General features: G+C 41.5%; 1 protein-coding gene across 2 annotated transcripts in view; it reads right to left on the bottom strand.

Annotated features, from left to right (window-relative positions):
- Positions 1-12,826, bottom strand: part of gtf2e2 (general transcription factor IIE, polypeptide 2, beta) — a 59,968-nt gene extending 47,142 nt beyond the window's left edge. Inside the window, exon 1 of one of the 2 annotated variants that reach the window (XM_041191115.1) lies at positions 12,714-12,826. The gene's annotated coding sequence lies outside the window, so the exon portion shown is untranslated. Of the gene's footprint in view, positions 1-12,176; positions 12,465-12,713 lie in introns of those variants that run through there. The other variant, XM_041191119.1, reaches the window with a different exon arrangement.
- Positions 12,827-14,301: the final 1,475 nt, after the last annotated feature.

Genomic DNA, 14,301 nt, shown 5'->3' with positions numbered 1-14,301 from the left:
AAGATAATGACCAGCATTTCCACAGCTGATAGCTAGCCAACAAATCCATGCTGTTAAGTATCCCAGAGATGTGCACTTCAACCTTTAGTAGTCTGCCAACAGCTCCCATCTCTCATGAATAATAATAATGAATTTAGGCAAGGTACCAGGTGACCAGAATAAATGCCAATGAGGAATCAATGCTTTTAGGGTAGAGAAGTAAACTGGCAATGAGAAAAAGACCCACACAGGACAAATTCAGGGTCACATGCTGACAACGCCCAGTTCTGCCTCACCACCATCACTTGACTCCTCCACTGTTGCTAAATTATCAGGCTGCTTATCCAACATCCAGTACTGGATGAGCAGAAATTTCCTCCAATTAAATAATGGGAAGACTGAAGGCATTGTCTTTGGTCCCCACTCCAAACTTTTCTCCCTGGTTACCAATTTCATCCTTCTCCTTGACAACAGTTCTGAGACCAAACCAGACTGTTCGCAATTGGTGTCGCACCTGACCAAAAAGTACTTCTAACCCCACATCAGTACTAAGGTTGCCTATTTCCACCTCCGTGACATCATCCAGCTTCTTCTGTACCTCAGCCCATCTCATGCTGAAACCCTCATTCATACCTTCGTTAGCTCTAGACTTATATATTCTACACTCTCCAGGCTTGTCGCCCACACTCCACACTTTGTAAACTTGAGGTCATCCAAAACTCAGCTGCCTAAGTCTTTTGTCATGCCAACTCCCATCTACCTATCATTCATGTTCACTGACCTGCGTTGATTCCCGGTCAAGCAACATCCTGAAAATTCTTATCCTTGTTTTCAAATTCCTCCATGGCCTTGCCACTCCCTATTTCTAATCTCCTCCAACTGCACAACCTTTTAAAATTCTGGCATCTTGAGCTTCCCCAATTTTAATTGCTCCACCTTTAGTAGCTGTGCCTTCAGTTGCCTAGGCCCTAGGCTCTGGAATTCCCTTTCCTAAACTCTCCCTCTCCTCCATCCTTTAAGACGCTCCTCAAAACCTACCCCTTTGACCAAGATCTTGGTCAGCTGTCCTAATATCTCCTCATGTGGCTTGGCATACAATTTTGCTTTATAATGCTCCTGTGAAGTGTCTTGGAACATTTTACTTTGTTGAAGGTGCTATATAGATACTGGCTGGCAATTATTATGGCATTTTAGTTTTTCCCCCCAAATTAAGGACTACGAGCATTAAATCACATTTTAGTGTCTTCATTCTTGAAGTTGAAGCACCCCATCATATACCTTTACAAGCAAAAATTCTATCAATTAAATGAAAATGTCTCAGAAAACATTTTGTACATTTATAACCTCTCAAAGAAACAATCATCTAAGTACAGATTAATGAAAAGGCTTTGAACCTTTAAATAACTTGCAGCCATAGGAAGGTATTTGTAAACATTTGGGGGCTAAGAATTGGATCATAATTCAATTCTTCAGTTCATTCAATTCTTTAGATCCAAGCAAGAGTCATATTAGACTCGAAATGTTGACTCTGTTTCGCTCTCCACAGATGCTGCAAGGCTTGCTGAGTTTTTCCAGCACTTTTTTTTAAAGATATAGCAGGGATCACAACGTCTGATTGACTCACACCCATTGAAAAAAAATGCCAGCAGCATGCAAACTTCATGTGTCTGCTCATTTCCAAGAAAGGAGCATGCAGCCTTCTGCTAAACATGGTACTGTTTGGCTGCATTTTCAGCAAGGGTTTGTGTGGGGTTAGCTTAAACCTAGCCTGCACCTTTTAAAGGGGACATGCATTCTAGCTAGAGAAGCGCATTCATCGGGCTGGGAAACTCTGGAGAAGAATCAAAATGGAGTAATGATGCAGCAAGCCAGAGAGAGGGCTCCAAGGTTCTCCAAAGCAGTGCTGGAGGCCTTAGTGCAGAAAGATTAAAGGAAAAGAGATGCTGCATCTGTAGGGGACAGGAGGCCTCCAAATTGACCTTCAAAGGCAGCGGTAGCAGATAGACAGAGATCAATAACATGATTCAGGTTCTTAAGACTTTGAGGCTGTGCTGGAAGTAGTTCAACAGCTTCATACAAGTGGTCAAGTGTAATGAATGCATCTTCAAATTCCTACCCCAGTAGCTATACCAACAAGCTTACACACATCCCAATACAACATACCCCCCATCACTTTATTAATAATTTCTAACAATGAGGACTCATGCCTAACATTCATGTGTTCCACCTCAACCTCACAAACCTACCACTGCTGCAAGCCTCAACACACAGCTTCCACAAACCCCAGAGTGTTATCTACACTCCATCGGTGAATATACTTAAGAATGAGATAGACAGATTTTGGTGTCTCAGAGAATCAAGGGATATGGGAAGCATTTAGGAAAGTGGATTTAGGCAGATCAATCATGATCATAATGAATGACAGAGCAGGCTACACAGGCTGTATGATCCACTCCTACTCTTATATGCTTATATTAGCTGTTCAGCTGTGGCAGACAAAGGCAGCAGTATCACCCAAAGAGATTGCAACACACTCTGACATTCTTTCCTCTCCCTTGAGGACAAGTGGTCCATAACAGGAGGGCTTGTACAAGCAGGGTAGAGACACAGCTGCAGATTCTCATTCCCTTGGAAGAGATGGTGCTTAGCATGATTGCTGTCACTGCGGCCATGGCAAGTGGCATCACCAAAGCTATCCATGATCATATGTTTTTGCCTTATGAGCCTTCTGAAATACCAATTCACCTTCATCCTGCACTCTGGTGTATAAACTGCAGATAGCATAACCATATACTTCATGCTTCCCCCCATCCTCCACTCCTCAACCTATCCTTCCCTCACCCAACCCTCCCCTTGTGCATTTATGTGTTCAGATACCCAAGAGCTGCCTCCTGGTCAGCCAGTGGTGCCGGAAGATGAAGGCCAAGAGAAATAGCAGACCTCAGAGGAAGAAACACAGTCACTTGAGCTTGTTATGATCCCAATGGAGGTCAACAAATCAAAAGAACCAATTTTACTCAATGACCCAACAAGAGAAAGAAAACCAATGGACAAGATTTCACTTCTTAACTTCTACTTTCATGAGCAAATCAAAATAACAGTAACAGGCAAATTGCAGTAACTATAAACCATAAATTACACATTAAACAGCAGTAACAATGATAGATTCCATGGATTTACTAGGCAATCCATTCAGCATACAGGGCACCAATTTGAGACATAAAAGTCCTTCAAAGATCTGAACTTCCTCAAGTAGAATTCCAGCTCCTTTCCTTCAAGGACCGACTAAATCTGACAACGACTCCCAACCAATTCAAGTTCCGTGGGCATGGTCTTCACCAAAATGGCGCACTTCTGCAGAACCTCCTCAGTTAAGCTCAGTTAAGTCTTGACAGCGTGGATCCACCAGAATCTCCTCTATCTGAAACCTCGGTAACAACCCTGTACACTCTTTTCCCCTCATCTCCACTCCCAGATCCAGTTTTTGTGTACACATTTTTTAACTGCATCACAATCTCTCTTGGGCTTGGTCACTTGTGCCACTTTTCACCACGGGCCACATGGGCTGGTTTTGCGCTGCACACCAGGTCACTGATGATCCAGCTTGACCTCATCCTGAGGCTCCAGCTTCTTAGCCAATTTGATTCATTCCATGAGATATCAAGAAATGGCTGAAAGCACTGGATACTGCAAAAGCTATGGCCCCTAACAATATTCCTGCCATAATACTGAAGACTTGTGCTCTAGAACTAGACAGGCCTCTAGTCAAACTGTTCCAGTAAAGTTATAACACTGGCATCTTTCTGGCAAAGTGGAAAATTGCCCAGGTTTGTCCTATCCACAAAAAGCAGGACAAACCCAGCCTGGTCAATCACTGCCTCATCAGTCTACAGTCATCTCAAAGTGACGGAAGGCATCGTCAACGGTGCTATCAAGCAGTACATACTTAGCAATAACCTTCTCACTGACGCTCAATTTAGGTTCTGCCAGGATCACCGTAAAGACTGTGGACCAAAGCACTTGTATAAAATTACCAAAGTGACGTCAATATTTCAGCATTCAATGCAGTTTAGTGCGTGGAATACAAGATGAAGTCCATATTGACAATAGAACGTGACCAAACTAGATCATGTACATGCAAAGCAAAGGACAACAGCAGTGCTTCACAAAGTATTTTCCAATGTGACCCCATTTTAAGTCACCACCACCTCCCCAAGGCAATTAGGGATTGGCAACAAATGCTGACTTTTCCACCAATGCTCATCCCATGAACTAATGCATATTACAAAAAACTTACAAACTAACATGATCTCAGACACCAGCCAAAACATAACAGCAATAAAGCAGCATAGTAACAGTTTATAATTATTAAAATTCACCAATAATATTTCAACATACAATAATAATGCATCATATAAATATGAAAATCTGAGTTTCTAAAGTACTTTGCAAAAAACATTACAGGCCCAAATCTTCTGGTCCCTGGGCCAGAGAATGGATGTACAACAAAAAATGCATGTCAAAATTCTGAAGTCTTAACGAACATACGTGGGAATTACCTAGGAAATTCCAATTCCCTGCTGCCCAGGACCGCACACGAATGCATTCGACCCTGAAGTCTTTGATCTGTGCCTTTTTGACCCCAAGATGAGCTTCTGACTACATACCCACACCGTCAATAAGAACACTTACTTTCACCCCCGTAACATTGCCCAACACCATCTCTGCCCCAGCATATTTTTTTTAACAAGTCATTCTTGGGATGTGAGTGCTGCTTGCAGGGCCAACATTTGATGGCCAAAAGGTCACCACTATTTTGAACCGCTGCTACACTCCATGCGATGTAGGTACACCCAAAGCCCTGTTAGGGAGGAAGCTCCAGGTTTTTGACCTAGTGACAGCAAGGGACTGGTGGCATTGTTCCAAATCAGGATATTGTGAGACTTGAAGAACTAGTTTGGAAGGTGCTGCTGAAGGAGGTTGATTGAGTTACTGTAGTGCAACTTGTAGATGATACACACTGTGCGTTGCTGACAGAGGGACTGAAGGTTTAAGGTGGTGGAAGCAGTTCCGATCAAGCAGGCTGCTTTGTCCTCAATGGTATTGAGCTGCTTGACAATTGTTGGAACAACAATCAACCAGGCAAATGGAGTGTTCCATCACACTCCTGAATTGTGACTTGTAGGTGGTGAACTGGCTTTGGGGAGTCAGGAAGTGAGTTCATCGCTGCAGAATTCCAAGCCTCAGACTGATGTTGTAGCAACAGCATTTATATAATTGGTCCAGTTAAGTTTCTAAGCAATGGTAGATGCTGACGGTCGGTGATTCAGTGATAGTAATGTTATTGAACGTCAAGTGGAGAGGGTTAGATTCTCTCTTGTTGAAGATAGTAATTGCCTGGCACTTGGGTGACGTACATGTTACTTATCAACTCGCACCTGAATTTTGCCCAGGTCTTGTTGCATGCATAGACATTTTTTTAGTATCTGAGGAGTTGCAAATGGTACTGAACACAGTGTAATCATCAGTAAACCACCCTACTTCTGACCTCATGATGAAGAGATGATGGTTGATGGAGCAGCTGAAGATAGTTGGGCCTAGAATGCTACCCCAAGGAACTCCTGTAGTGATGTTCTGGGACTGAGGATTGACCTCCAATAACCACCATTGTCTTACTTTGTGTTAGGTATGATTCCAACCAGTGGAAAGTTGCCCCAGCTCCCCAATTCCCATGGACTTCAATTTAGCCAGGGCTCCTTGATATCACACTCGGTCAAACGCTGCCTTGATACCAAGGGCAGTTACTCTTACTTCATCTCTTGAGTTCAGTTCTTTTGTCCATGTTTGGACTAAGGCTGTAATGAGGTCAGGAGCCAAATGCCCCTGGAGGAACACAAACTGAACGTAGTTAGCATGTTATTGGTGTGAAAGTGCCGCTTGATAGCACTGTTGACAACACTTTCCATCACTTTTCTGATGATCGAGAGTAGACCGCTGGGTCGTTAATTGGTTAGATTGGATTCGTCCTGCTTCTAGTGCATAGGATATAACCTGGGCAATTTTTCACATCATCAGGTGGATGCTGGTGTTATAGCTGAACTGGAGCAGCCTGGCAAGAAGCCAAGCTTTGAATCAAGTTTTGAAGCACAAGTCTTCACTTATACAGCCAGGATATTGTCAGGGCTTATAGTCTTTGCATTGTCAGGTGTCTTCAGCCATTTCTTGATAACATGTGAACTGAATCAAATTGGCTTAATGCGGGTATCTATGATACTGGGGTCCACAGGAGGAGGCTCATATTGATCTTTAGAACAAGGTTGTGACATTTGCAATCCTCCAGGCCTCTGGCATAACTCTAATACCTAAGGAGGACTGATAGACTGAGCACTCTGCCTCCACGAATAGATCTCCATTTTGTTCCTGAATCAGCCCACCACTCCTCTGACAATCATTTTACTATTAATATGCCTATAGATGACTTTTGGTTTCCCCTTTACGTTAGCCACTAATCTCTGCTCATACTGTATTTTCACTCTTCTCATTCCCTTTTTCACTCCAGTCTACTTTTTATATGCAGCCTGATTTACTCTTGTATTATCAAACTGATGTTTGTCATACAATCTCTTTTTTGGCTTCATCTTACTTTCTAAATTCATGATCATCTAGTGATCTCCCTTTGCCCCCACTTTTGGGAACGTACCTAGACTGTACCCAAAGTAAATGTTTTTTAAAGGTCACCCATTACTGCATTAGATTTCTGCCTGTCAGTCAATGACTCCAATTTAGCTGGATAAGATCTGCCACTCAATTCACTGAAATTAGTCCTCCTCCAGTTAAGTAATTTTAGATAGCTCCTTGTCCTTTCCCATTATTATTCTAAGCCTTATGATGCTAACAGGAATAGACCATTTAGCCCCTCAATCTTTCTGTGCCACCTGCAACCTTACTCCATATAACCATCTTTGCCCCATATTCCGGAATACTTCTGGCTAACAAAAATCTACCAATTTCAGCCTCAAAATTAACAACTGATCTAGCTTCATTTGCCATTTGCGGAAGAGAGTTCCAAACTTCTATTACCTTTTTTGTGTAGGAGCGTTTTCCAATTTCACTCCTGAAAAGTTTGTTTCTAATTTACACCACGCCCCCTACTGCCAAACTCCCCAGACAACAAAAACCATTTCTCTATTTGTTCCCAATAGAATCTTGAAAGTTTTAATCAAATGACCCGCCGATTTTCCAATTTTCAGGGAGTACAACCCTAATTTGTTTAATCACTCCACGCAATTTAAGACCTGGAAACCAGGGTACCATTCTGGTAAATCTAGGTTGCATGCCCTTCAAGACTAATTTATCCTTCCTAAGGTTTAGTGTCCAGAGCTGCTCACATTTTTCCAGGTTTAACCAGGGTTTTGTATGGTTGAAGCATTACTCGTGTCCTCTTGTATTCCAGCCCTCGAGATATAAAAGTCAGCATTACATTCGCCTTTTCAATTATTTTACGTAGCTATTCATGAAATTTTAATTATCCATGTACTTGTATCCACAAGTCTCTTTAGATCTCCACTGTTTTCATAATTTAGAAACTACCCTGTTCAATTCTCTCATATTCATGCATTAAAAGTCATTTGCACTAATTTTACCTCAATATCTCTGTAATTTTATGATTTGATCTACACTACTTACAATGCCACCAAATTTGTGTCATTGGAAAATTTGGATATGTGCTTTTTATTATCCCATCTAAGTTGTTAATAAATACAGTGAACAGTTGAAGCCCAACACAGATCCTTGCAGGACACCACTATCACATACTGTCATTTAAAGTAATTGCCCATCATCTCTTCAAAAAAAATCAATCAGGTTCATCAGGCATGACCTACCATTTACAAATCCATGCTGCTCTCCCTGATCAGCTGGCAATTTCCAACATATTCAGTCACCTTTTCCTTACAGACTCTTATTTCTCAACAATAGATGTTAGGCTAACTGGTCTATAATTCCCTGATTTTCCTCCTATGCCTTTCTTAAATAATGGAATGGCATGTATAATTTTCCTATCCATAGGAAGAGTTCTCAAAACGAAAGAACGTTGGAAGATTATAGTTAAGACATCTGCAATGTTCTCACCTACTTCTTTTACAGATGAGGGTAATATACAAGCATGGAGAGAGGATTGGCTAAAATACAGGAAACAGCTAGGATAAATGGACCATTTTCAGGTTGGTAAACTGTAATTTATTGGAGTGCCACAGAGATCAATGCTGGGGCTGCAACTATTTACATTCTATAATGACTTGAAGGAACCGTCTATAATGACTTGAAGGAACCGAGTGTAACGTAAACAATTTTGCTGACAATACAAAGATATGTAGGAAGGCAAGTTGTGAGAAAGATACAGAGTCTGCAAAGGGATATTGAGATAGGTTAAGTGAGTGGGCAAAAATCTGGCAGATGGAGTATAATGTAGGAAAATGTGAGGTTGTCCACTTTTGTGAGAATTAGAAAGAGGTGCTGCGGAATGCTGTGGTACAGAGGGAACTGTGTATTCTCATACATGAATCACAAAAGGTTAGCATGCAGGTACAACAAGTAATCAGGAAGGTGAATGAAATGTTGACCTTTATTGCAAGGGGGACGGAGTATAAAACTAGGAAGTCTTGTTACAACTGTACAGGGCATTGGTGAGACCATAACTTGAGTGCTGCATATAGTTTTGGTCTCCGTATTTAAGGCAAGATATACTGACAATGGAAGCAGTTCAGAGAAGATCCATTAGGTTGATTCCTGGGACGGAGGGTATGTCTTACAAGGAAAGCTGAGCAGGTTAGGCTTATACTCATTGCAGAAGAATAAAAGGTGATCTTATTGAAACATATAAGATTCTGAGAGGGCTTGACAGGGTACAAGCTGAGGTTAAACGTCTTGTCAGGTGGCAGAGGTGACCCGAGTCAATCTTGACTCAGTTTTAAGATTTATACACAAAGTGAGATCTTACAAATATACAGGTCCAAACTTTACAACTCACTATCAGCGTCAATGTGTCTCTTCATTTGTGCACAAGTAATTATCCAAAGAATGCCTCTTCACCTCCATATACACTTAACATTAATTTAAACAATTACAGCTGAGGATGTGTCCTCTTGTGGTGAAATCCAGAACAAGAGGACAGTTTCAAAATAAGGGGTCTCCCATTTTAAATGTGATGAGGAGGAATTTCTTTCCTGAAAAGGTTATTAATCTTTGGAATCCACTACCTCAGAGAGGAGTGGAGGCAGGACCATTGAATTTATTGCCTCCGCCCGCCTTCAATGGCAGAGGTAAATGTTTTCATCTTTGGTTGTTAGTCTGTAAACAATCTCAAAAAAATAATGGAAGGCTTGCAACAAAACCTGGTACACAGATAGGGTATAGGCCAAGGAAGAAATGATTCATTTTTAGCGAAGATGCAGATCTAGACTTTTTTTAAAAAAGGATCCATTCACATTGTGAGACAAGGCGAATTGATTTTTTCAAAGAATGTTGCGGATTGTCTCCGCTGCTGTGGTGCAATTTGTCACAGCTGTCAAAATGTGAGCAGAGTTTTCAGAGGAGGTTGTTGGATATGGATTGGTCAGAAGTTTCCTCAGTGAGTTGGAAGCTCTTAATAAAAAATATTTCATTTTTCAGCTTTGTAATTATAGAGCATGTCAATCAAGGAAATGCTTCAAGGAAGAGTTGCACAACTGTAATAACATTGAGTTAACATAGCGTGGCAGAAGTATGCAGCCTTGACAAGTCAAGGCTCAGTTAGATGGATTTTGAATCAACAAAAGGTGTCAAAGATTAAGAGTGGCCGGCAGGAGATTGGAGTTAAAGCCACAGTCAGATCAACCATGATCTTATTAAATGGCAGAACAGGATTGAGGTGCCAGAGGTCTACTCCTGCTCTTTTTCATCTTCATTACCATTATTTGCTTATGTTGATTTAGGTGAATACCTGACCCTGATTCAATATTAGCTTTTCCTCAAATGCATCCATGCTATCTGTCTCAGCTACTCCCTGCAGCAGCAAATTCTTTATTCCCAACACTCTCAGGGTAAAGGAATTTCTTCTGAATTCTGTAGCTAACTTTCTGGTGTCAGTCTTATATTGACAACCTCCCTTAAGTGGAAACACTTTTGCTGTGCCTACTTTATCAGAACCTTTCTGAATTTTAAAGGCCTCCAGTAGGTCTATTCAAAAAAAAAAGAGACTAAACCTGTTCATCCTTTCCCCAATAGGTATAACCTCGTAGTTCTGATGTCATATTTGCAAATCTATTTTGCAGCCTTTCCAGTACCTGTATATTCTTTTCATAATTGATGGCCAAACCATACATAGTACTCCATCTGGTGCTAATCAAGTAGCGATACAAATTTAGCATAACTTCTTTATTGTTCAATGCTATTCCTTTAGAAATAAACTTCAATGCTTGGTTTACTTTTATGACCTTATTGACCTATATCACAACTTTTGGCGATTTGTTAGTTGCACTTCAAGATAGACCCCTTTGCTGCTCTACCTCATTTAGATTATTTTCCAATTAATAGATGACTTCCCCCTTACACTTTTTAACTAAAATAGAATGTGTCACACATCCCAGGTTGAAATTCGTTTGTCAATTACAAACTCATTCTGCAAGTTTATTAATGGTTTGCTGTAAGATGTTGCAGTTCTCCTCAGTGTTGGCTATCCTACCAATTTGGTGTCATCCCCCTGCTAGTTTTTTTAATGGGTAAGTGGCTAGGCCAACATTTATTGCTCATTCCCAACTGCCCTTGAGAAGATGGTAGTGAGCCATTTTCTTGAACCACTACAGTCCATGTGGTGTAGGTACACCCACAGTGCTATTAGAAAGGGAGCACCAGGATTTGACCAAGTTACAGTGAAGAAATGGCAATATAGTTCCAAGTCAGGATGGCGTGTAGCTTGGAGGGGAATTTGCAGGTGGTGGTGTTCCCCTGCACCTGCTGACCTCGTCCTTCTAGTTGGTAGAGGTCACGGGTTTGAAAGGTGCTGTCAAAGAACTCTCTTCTCTATATTCTTTTAAAATGCATGGAGGCAATCGACCCATGCAGGGATTTTGTCTAGAGGTTGATAATTTTACATAATATTTCTCCTCTTATTTTAAAATGTAGTTATATCATTTCTAATGTCATCTTTTGATGTCATATTCACTGATCCAACTTCCTGGTAAATACTGAAGCAAGGCCATTATTTAACATTTCTGCCATTCACTATCGCTGCCTATGATTTTATCCTGAATGTCCCTTAGTGGCCCTATTCCTATGCCAACTTTCCTTTTTTAAATTTATGAATCTGTAGAAATGTTTTGCTACATTCCTATTATCACTTGAGGAATTATTCTCTATAACACAGACTTTATATAAAGGTATTCAATAAGGTGCCACACAAAAGGCAAATACACAAGATAAGGGCTCATAAAGTTAGGGCTAAAAGATTTACATGGATAGAGGATTGACTAACAGACAAGAAGCAAAGAGAATGAATAAATAGGGCATTTTCAAGTTGGCAGGCTGTGCCAAGTGGAGTGCCACAAAGTGCTAGGGCATCAGCTATTTACAATTTATATTAATAAGTCAGACACAGAGGCAGAGAGTAATGTATCAAAGTTTGATGATACAAAGCTAGAGAGGAATGCAGGAAAGTGGAGTTGAAGCAAAGATCAGCTATGATGGTATTGAATGACAGAGCAGCCTCAACATGCTGTATGGTTTTCTCCTACTACTATTTATGTCACGTTCTTTTACTTAACTCATTTTGCGCACAGCACATAGCAGAGCCACCTTTTTAAAAATCTGTAACTATCAAGCAGGCCAAATTACATACTTCTGTATTTTAATATTCTGATTCTACAAATTAAAATCTTTGGCCAGTTTTTGTCTCAATTACTACCTTCAGTTCACAAACACAAAAAAATCATGTAACAGCAAAATAACACAATAAAGATATCTTAAACTAGTACAACAAAAAAGAACTTGCAACACAAAATAGCTGTGCAGGCCCAGCCAGATGAACTAAACTATTGTTGTGGTCTTTTTTTAATCTTACTATATTCCTAAATATTAGCAAGTCAAAATAAAATCGAGAGCACCAGTAAAGTACGAAGCTTTGAGAATTTAGGTGTTTATAACCTAGAAGATGAATTTCTCACCTTTCGTGACTCACGTCATATGACTCAATAAGGCACGGAATAAAATGAGAAAACCTATGAATATTAGGTGGCACTATTGGTCTATAACTTATGACCACATAACCAGTAACAGGGTACCATTATTTACAACAAGTGTGCAAAAGGCTGTCTGCATTCTTTCCTCACTTGTCTTCCCATTTGGTTGAAAAAGGCCAGGGTGCAACTCCACATTCTGTACCACAGTAATCAGACTTTCTCCACTGCCTCGCTCAAACTGTATCGCGCCCCACCACGTTCTCGACAAGCACTTCCTACAACCTCTGAAAGCTCAACTGATCGTTTCTGCCCTATTCCGATTTAACACCGTGTAACCAGTTCCCCAGGCCTGTGATGCCTTGGACAGCTTTGGACGAGTCAGAGTCACCCGCCATTGTTGGGGGGGGGGGCGCTGGAGAAGGAGGGCTCATTAAAATTCAAGCAGTAAAAATGGAGAGCCCAATGAGCACCGAAGACCCGGCCTCGGACTAAATAAACCGGCTCTGAACTCGTAACCTGTACCTGTACACCGACAATCTGGGACTCCGTCTCCGGGGCAACCCTGTGATCACCGATCACATCAACCAATTGCCGCTCGCTGTTGATTGCTTACGTCTGGTGGCTGCCCCCTCCCCACCCCCCCCTCGATGTCATCACTGGCCTTGCTGGGCACTCCTTCTGCGTCTGCGCATTCGTTTTGGACCTGCGCATGCGTGTTCTATTTAACCTACAGTTTAACGGAGACAGGTCCTCCTGCTGACTACAGGCACTGGGAGGACCGGCCTTTCAGAAATTAGAGTCATTGGAACTGGAAACGTTAACTTCGTTTCTCTCTCTAGAGGCTGCCAGGCGTGCTGAGTTTTTCCAGCAGTTTTTGTTTTTCTTTCAGCAATGCAGTTTGCATCTGGTAAAAACAGGGAACTATCAGCTTCCCATTCAAAAAAAAAATCACCAGTTAGTATATTGAAGGCCATGAGATCAACAGCATGACATGTGAGATCAACTAAGGGACAGAAAGCAGAAGCTCGTGGTATACTATACAACAGGGAAGGCAGGTCTGGCAGCATCTGTGGAGAAACAGAGTTAACGGAAAGCAGAGCCAGAGGCGGGCAGGCCTGGAATTTCTTGCCACTGGCCAGTGTACTGGTTTGCTAGCAGGGTCCTGCCTCGCCATTTTCCAGGAGGCCTGGTCGGGGTGGAATGCCCCTCTCTAAGCATACACCTGGAATTTTCTCCTTGATGTTGCCAGAGAGAGAAGGCTTACGAAGAAGGCAGATGGGGGAAAGGGGGTATAGGACGGGTTCAGTAAGCCAACCACTGAATTATAACTGTGTTTTGTGCAAACGCCTGGTGCTTCATCAATGACCTTCCCATGATAAGGTTAGGAGTGTGGCTGATTGCTGACAGTTTCACAGTGTTTATATAACTTCTCTGAGGTGGATTGCCTCACATCCTTTAAAAAGTACCTGGATGAGCACTTTGCATGTCATAACATTCAAGGCTATGGACCAAGTGCTGGTAATTGGGATTAGGTAGGTAGGTCACGCAGACTCAATGGGCCGAAGGGCCTCTTCTGCACTGTGTGATTCTGATGATGAAGCAACCCTTGTCAACTTACAGCAGCATTTGGACAACATCAAAGATAAGGTTAACCAGTGAAAGACTGTTCCATAGCACAACTGTCATCATGAGTACCTGAGTTTGTGGGTCATAACTTACCCAAACAAGTGGGTCGAATTCATAAGTGGTTTTGAAGTAGTTTATTAAGAAGCAACAGGTTAAATATAATACAAAAAATTAAGTAGACATAAAAAATATGACCCATGAAATATGAGAGCAATTTACTAGTCCCACAGGACAAACAGACAGATGACACAGAGTGAGTGTTAATCTTTGTAGCTGGTGGTGACCATCCCTTCTACTTCCTAACCCAAGTGTTAGGAAGTTCCTCTCCGTTCTTTTTCCATCCAACCAAGGCTGCAGCCCCACATGGATCACTTTGAAAAACTCTTTCCTCTTTGAAGTGATTTTTTTATTTCAAGAGCCTTTTCTCAAACAGATGCTCTGCGACTGGGCCATGAGATCCAACCTAATCAGGCATGTCTGTGCA

This window comes from Carcharodon carcharias, chromosome 1 (genome assembly GCF_017639515.1).
Source record: "Carcharodon carcharias isolate sCarCar2 chromosome 1, sCarCar2.pri, whole genome shotgun sequence".
Lineage (NCBI taxonomy): Eukaryota > Metazoa > Chordata > Chondrichthyes > Lamniformes > Lamnidae > Carcharodon > Carcharodon carcharias.
This window is presented reverse-complemented; position numbering and strand designations above follow the sequence as displayed.